This window comes from Poecilia formosa, unplaced genomic scaffold (genome assembly GCF_000485575.1).
Source record: "Poecilia formosa unplaced genomic scaffold, Poecilia_formosa-5.1.2 Scaffold6, whole genome shotgun sequence".
Taxonomy (NCBI): Eukaryota; Metazoa; Chordata; class Actinopteri; order Cyprinodontiformes; family Poeciliidae; genus Poecilia; species Poecilia formosa.
In genome coordinates, this window is record NW_006799945.1 from 3,601,420 (window position 1) to 3,608,345 (window position 6,926).

Sequence of the window (6,926 nt, forward strand, 5' to 3'; positions counted from 1 at the left end):
TATATATATATATATACACACACACAGATATAGCACATCAGTTACAGTCTCTTTGTCAATACAAAGTTTTTCAACTACAAAATAAATCAGCTGAATTCTCCATATATCACTGACCTTTGGGGATTAACAGGACACCAGCAGCCGACTAAATGAAAACATTTTTATTTATGCTCTCCTTGCGGGGGGAGAACTGATGCATCAAGCGGAGTGCAATCAATCGTCAAAGACAAAAACAATACACTTTTTTTTTTCATAATCAGTCTCTGCCCTTGAAATGTTCCTTCCTATAAAATTGTCACACTTCCTGCCCTGTGTGTTTGCGTTTGTGTGCTTTGTAAGTATTACCAAGCGCACTCCATTTGACAGCGTGAAATTGATTTGAATAAAAAGGCCAGAGAAAATAAGGAGGTGTCTGTTCTATACGGTGACAAAAAAAAAAAAAAAAAAATAGGGGGGCCAGAAAAGCACGGGCAAGGAGAGAGGGCAGTCTGTGCCTGCTTTGCATGCAGGGAGGGCTTCTCCGGGAGAAGGAGTTGACAGGGCGCCGCAGTGCTGCCTCCAGCTCTCAGACAACAGCTGCTCAGAATGAGGAGACGTCCTGAGGGTGCTGCGACATGTCTCCCTCTTTTTCCATCTCTCTTTTCACCTGTCTGCTTCTTCTTATTCTCAGCAAACAGATTCATGCTAGACACATGCGCGGCATGCTGCCTCCGCTACTTTTGAACAAACAACTCCTTTTTTCAGGGAGGCACACGCAAAGAAATTGGCAGGCTGCTGGAGCTCGAATAAACAAACAAAAATGAGCCGGGTCCGTCTGAATTTTGATGGGATCTGTGATTTGCTCTGCTCTACTTGAAAAGGTGTTTATGAGGATTAATTATCAGCCCCTTAATTAAAATGAAAAACTCCTCTTCAGCTGAGATATTCAGCTTGACAAGCTTTTTTACGAGCAGCAAAAAGAACTCATTATCTTATTTATATTTGTCTCATTTGATTATGCACAAACTTTTTTTTTATTTGCTGACCATTTTTCCTTTCGCAAACATCTACATTTCTGTTTTCTACTCACTCTGCAGTTGTTTATTCCCCAACCAACACAGATGTATATCTCAGAATAACAAGATTGTGGTATCTTGGCATGGGCTATAAATCATGTCCCCCTTCAAGGCCTTTGTGAATAATTTTACATCATAGAAAAACTAAACAAAAACAGAAACATGAAAATGTGTTGTTATAAAACACAGTATGACTTACCAAGTTGTGCACACATTCAGCCATAAAGCCCTGCATCTCTACAGGAGAGGTATGGATTTTATTTCTAATACCTGTTCTAAAAACACAATAAAAAAAATAAAAAAACAATTGGCTGGTTGAATTGCTGTGCCTCCTGAGAACACAAAAAACAATTTCACATCCAAATAAAAAAATGAATAGATATGTTGTAACAATTAGGATTTTAATCCCTAAAAATAAGCATTTTTGCCATTATCAACTCCCAGCCTTTGCTTGAGATGATAAAATCTACAGCATGTAAGAAAACAGCACACTATTGTTAACCGTATAACAATTAGCAACTTTGCAGAATTTGATGGTTTTTCAGCTTGAACAACTTGCTTAAGGTCTTATTTATATAAGATCTTATATAAGCTTCTTAAAAACCAGACTTTGACTAGACCAGTCCAGGTATTCTCTTACTGTTGATGAATGAATATTAGCTTTTAACTTGAACCTTTTGTTCACACGTCCAAGTACGTCAAAATGCTCTTTTACAACACTTACTCCTTCATATTCAAATTATATAAAATATTGGTTATGATAGATAAACTGTATTTAACTTCAATACTTGATTGAAATACATGTGGCTACTGGTTTGCTCCGGGACAAAAATTTGTAAGTTTTTTTTTTTTTCTTATATTGCAAGTAGCGTCTTCAGTTTTTCTCTAAATGTTTTTTTTTTCTTTTGCTTTTGCACTCAGGCCTATGAAAGAGTAGAAAGATGGAGCTTTTCTATAGTTTTGCCCTTGCTTTGTCAATAAAGGGCATACTCTGATCTCCAGACAGAAAAAAAAATCAATTTCAGAGACAGACATGTGAAGCAAAGTTACAGTGAGTCCATGTTACACAGATAGTCTGTCTGTTGGAGAAATGTAAACATTAATAAGTTAAGATTTTTTTTTTTCATCACAGATGGAGCAGTAGCTTAACAAACTGAATTAATGAACTTAGAAGTTCAATTTCCCATTTAACAAAAAAGTTGTTTTTTTTCCTTAATGTGGAAGAACCTTCTATTCTCCTAGACTGTATTAGGGATGCAGGCCTTTCAGTGTCTGTGTTTCCAGTTGGTCACACCTGAGGGAGCCTTTAAACACAATCTGGCATTACATTAGTTACCCAAGTCTGATTTTGGCACCTCGCAATTTAAAGGAGCTTTGGTTCACTGCTAGAGGTTTTGCAGCATCACTGCAGTCTTTTAACATGTAAAAAGGTGCAGCCAGTCAGTAGTGAAAACTCAGTATGAGCCTTTTAAATGTTTCATATGAAGATCATTTAAAGTTGATAAGGTGAAGATTTGAAAGAAGAAAGATTAACTAATTATTTTACAATTTAAACTTCTCCAGGTCACACAGAGATGAATCTCATTGTTCAAAATTATAGTCAGGAATTATAGTTAATTATAAAGGTGTATTATATCAGAACATAATCTGTTTAGAATGCAACTCCATAAAAAGCTAAGCACTTGACTATTAATATGCAGCATATACACACTACCAATTTACTGTATTGCTGATGTAAATGGATGTGAATTACATCAGTTTGTGCAGCTCTCCTTAGGCATCAATGCCTGTTTTTAAACAGTTGATAAAATATAAAAACAGCATGTACATATCAGATCCTGCAACGTAAAGCATTGCTCGTCGTCCAACGACTCTGCTGAAAAGCTTCCACCCAGGTATCCACTTATACATTACTTTTATGGCTGCCACCCTCCAAACATTCCTCCAATAATACTCTTAATAGATCCCACTCTTATACTACATTACATCTCTTGAACAGAATGGCTCGGTGAAGATGAGAGAGCATCAGGTGTGCCACATTCCAATCTTATGGGATCTGTGGGAGGCAAGCCTAATCCACAGAGACTCCGGCTCACAATCCACAGTCCCTCTGGGCTTTATTACCACCATGCAGGTTCCAGACATGTCAGAACACCTCTCAGATGTGATTCATCCATGCCCCGTTCCACAGAGAAAATGTAGAAGCCCATTCAACGTAGGTGCCAAGATATATTTTCACCCTGCATGCATGGATTTGTCACATGTGCCAATAATATTTAATGTAACCCTTCTTCAGTATGCACAAGTATCCCTAAAAAGACTTAAAGCTGACAAAGGTTTAATAAAATTATGCTCTTAGGAGGCTGCAGGTGTGAAATAGTTGAAAACTATAATCTGGTACAAAACATCAAATGGTAGCATTTATGTTTAAGATGTACATTGAGCTTTTTTAAAATAGTCTTTACAGGACTGCCCAGTGGAGATAAAACCTCAAAAGTTTAATAGGATCCCTTATTGCTTATTCCAAATTAGATTTCATATATCTACACTTATAATCTGGGCTCATGGAAGGTAATTTTAAAATAACCTGACATTCGTTCGCTTTTCTTCACCCGTTCCTGGGAGCCTTTAGTGTGTTTTAGGTCGTTGTCCTTAGAAGTTCAAAGACCTGAGGCAGAGCTGTCCGACTCTGTGCAATATAATATATTTTACATATTTTGACCGTCTTGAGACTCTGTTGTGCCCTTCACAGATTCAAGGTTCCTCATTCAGAATAGGAATGTTCTTTTCTTTCTAAACGTCATTGTCGCATTGTTTGATGAGTTCAGGGTCCCAAATGCAGCTAGGCTTAAAGAGCAAATCACGAAGAAGGTAAACAATTTGTAAGGAGCACAAAGGAGCACCAGATAGCTGATATTGCAACAGAGAACTAACGTGGCAACAGAAGGCTCCGACAAAGAACAAAGTAAACCGAAAGGGATGCTGGGGTGTCTGTTAGCGAACAAAAAAGCAGGTGGTTGATTGTTAACAGGCTGCAGCTCAGGGGAAAGATAAGGAGCTGAAGTCTACAAAACATGAGCTTCACGTTCTGAAATGAGAGAACATTTTCATGATATTGTAATTTTTTGAGCTGTACTACAATCTTCTTTCTCTGGTTTATGTTCATTGTGCTTCAGACAACAACACCAAACCACAGAGTAGTATGTTCCTCAAATTTAAATAGATTGGTTGAAGATCAAACTTCAGCCTTGGTTTGTTGATTTATTTCTACTTCGTACGTGTGACACAGGTTCCAATTTAAGTAAATTGACCTTTTGTACTGAATAAAACCTCCTTTCATGGGAGTAGTTTGACTTGTTTCACAGTCTTTTTTTTTTGTGCTAATTTCATCACTAAAGAATCATTTAATAATTTCTTACCAATACACAACTGGGATAGGACAGGATTTCTGTTCACCTTTGGCACCGTCCTATTGGTCTATTCTGCAGATGAATCACCTTGATAGGTGTCATACTCTTCCTAAATGTTTCTCTGTTGAAGGGCATGTTGACACTTATTGTTAAGCAGGGAGCTTAACTCTAGTGTGCCAAAGTAATTCTCAGAGCTTTAACCTTTGTACAGTCCTATTTGCCTGTATAATTACGTTCCACGTGCAGAGAATAAATACTTATTACCTTGTAAAGTTCACTAAGTGGCACAAAATAAAGAGCGCTTCCAGCGCAACAGTGCAAAGAAAAGTTTTACAAAGAGGTCATACTAGATTTCACTTTGACCTCACCTGTTATTCGCCTTTATGACAAAAATGTATATGATCTTTAAAGTGTGCATCTCCTGGTTCATTTAGAAGTAAATTCTGTGCTATTCAAATTGAAAAATCCCAAATGCAGACTGTGTGGTCTTATCAGAACAATCCAATGAAATTTCAAAAGCGCAACAAAAAAACCCCGCGACTTCTGAGAGTTCGCTATTCCTCTCTCCGCGTGTGTACAGTACGTGATATGCATATGTTTTGATATCAAAAGCAAGGACAGCTACTGAAATCTGAAAAGAGAGAATACTGAGTACATGTGGGGCGTCACAGAGGTGGTGGATGGTATACTGCTGATGAATATGTGATGATTGGATTGAGCAGGAACCTGTGATTATAAATTAGAGACGGTCCCATCTGGACTCCGTTCCGCCCCTTCTGTCAGCGGTTCAGCACTAATTCTGAGCAGACAATGTTATTTGGAGGTGCAACAAATACTTTTCTGGGGTAAAATCTTTCTGCCTTAATTAGGAACCTCTAGATTTAACAGGACACGTCTCATCGTCAGTGTCAACACGGCTCACCTCGCTGGTCTTTCTCTTAAATATGTTGCGTTTCAGCAGGTTTGAAAACTCATTTTAAATCAGAGAAAGAACGAGGAGGCCACATGTGGACTTGTTTCTAATCTGGTCAGAAGTTTTGTACAAGAAAGACTTGAACAGTTAAGACTGAAATGTTTCATGAGCAGAATCAAACGTAAAATTAATTTGATTGAAAAATGATGTTTTTGATGGAAAATGAACAACGTGCACAAAGTACACCTTTCTCAAATGACAGGTGAGAAAGGAGTCATTTGAAGTGTAATTCACTTAATTTAGTAAGTGAACTACTTACTAAATTAAATGTTAGTAATTTAGTAAGTAATTCACTGTAAAAATCAGGATATTATTTGTTTAAAATCCTATAAAATATTTGAATTTTGAGCTCTTTTAAGATCTGTTTTGGAGTTAACTTCAGTTCAGCCAGCAGTAAGTTTGGACTCTCAAAACCAAAATCCCTCTGTCCACTTAAGATGAGTTACTCACATTTAAAACAAACAAACACACAAACAAACAAAAAAAAAAACAGTTTAAACAATTCAAGATTGTTGCAAAATTTAATCAAAATTTCTAAATCCTGTTTCTCCTTAAGCTTTAAACAAAACACCTCGACCTAGCCATCTTAAAGACATTTCTGTTCACTGTGAGACTGACTACAGATTTATTACACCCAGGATGTTATCCCTTCCATATTCCAGCATTTTTCCTTCCTCCTCCCCTCCCTTCATTCTGTGACGGATCTGCTGCGGCGCCTACTCGTCAACTTCATCTGCTCATCAAGCTGTCAGCACAGGAGGATCTGTTAGATCCTTCCTCTGGTTGCTGTAAAACTTACTATGCAATTTTGCTATGTTGCTGTCTGTGATTTACTACTGCAAATGTCAGTCATTTACATGCACAGAATAAAAAGACATGCACTTTTTTTCCCCCCTCATTGTCTGAAGTCAAGTCAGGTCAAACTTCTCTTGCTCTCAAAATTATTATCTATTTGCCAGAAAATTCATTTTTTAGAGATTTTTCTTGGTCAGTATCAGGGATAATCAAACCCAAAAGGTTTAAAGTTGTCATGCTGGGTTTTAGTTTTTGAGCCCACATGCAGAAACTCACAGAGAGGCTGAATGAAAATTTAGATGTTTATTGACAAAGATAAAAGTTCAAACATCCACAGTCGGGAAGCTGCTGTTGGAGGACTGGCACAGCTGCACACAGGGGAGAGTGGAGGTGAGTTTAATGACCGTAGGAAATCAGGCAACTTGTATGGGTTCGAAGCTTACTTGTGATAATGAGTTCTGGTTGGGGGAAGGTTCCGGTACCAGGTTGCGGCTAGGCGTAGAGGCTGACTCGGAGAGAGATGAGGAAGGAAACGACTCGTGAGTGTGAGAGAGAGAGACCAGGAGTCTTCGGGGCGGACTCCAGCCGGAGGCGCACAGAGGGCTCTTAAACAGAGGGATGTGGGGGGTTTCCAGTTCCCGGTGAGTCTCGCTCCCAGCGTCGTGAGGGGACTTCCCTCTAGGCTAGACAACA

The 6,926-nt window shown here is 38.3% G+C and overlaps 1 long non-coding RNA gene across 1 annotated transcript; it reads right to left on the reverse strand.

Annotated features, from left to right (window-relative positions):
* Positions 1 to 6,521: 6,521 nt before the first annotated feature.
* Positions 6,522 to 6,916, reverse strand: LOC103149121 (uncharacterized). Its single transcript, XR_477430.2, has 2 exons — positions 6,677 to 6,916; positions 6,522 to 6,601 (listed from the first exon to the last, which is right to left on the reverse strand). It is a non-coding gene; the product is annotated as an uncharacterized LOC103149121 (long non-coding RNA).
* Positions 6,917 to 6,926: the final 10 nt, after the last annotated feature.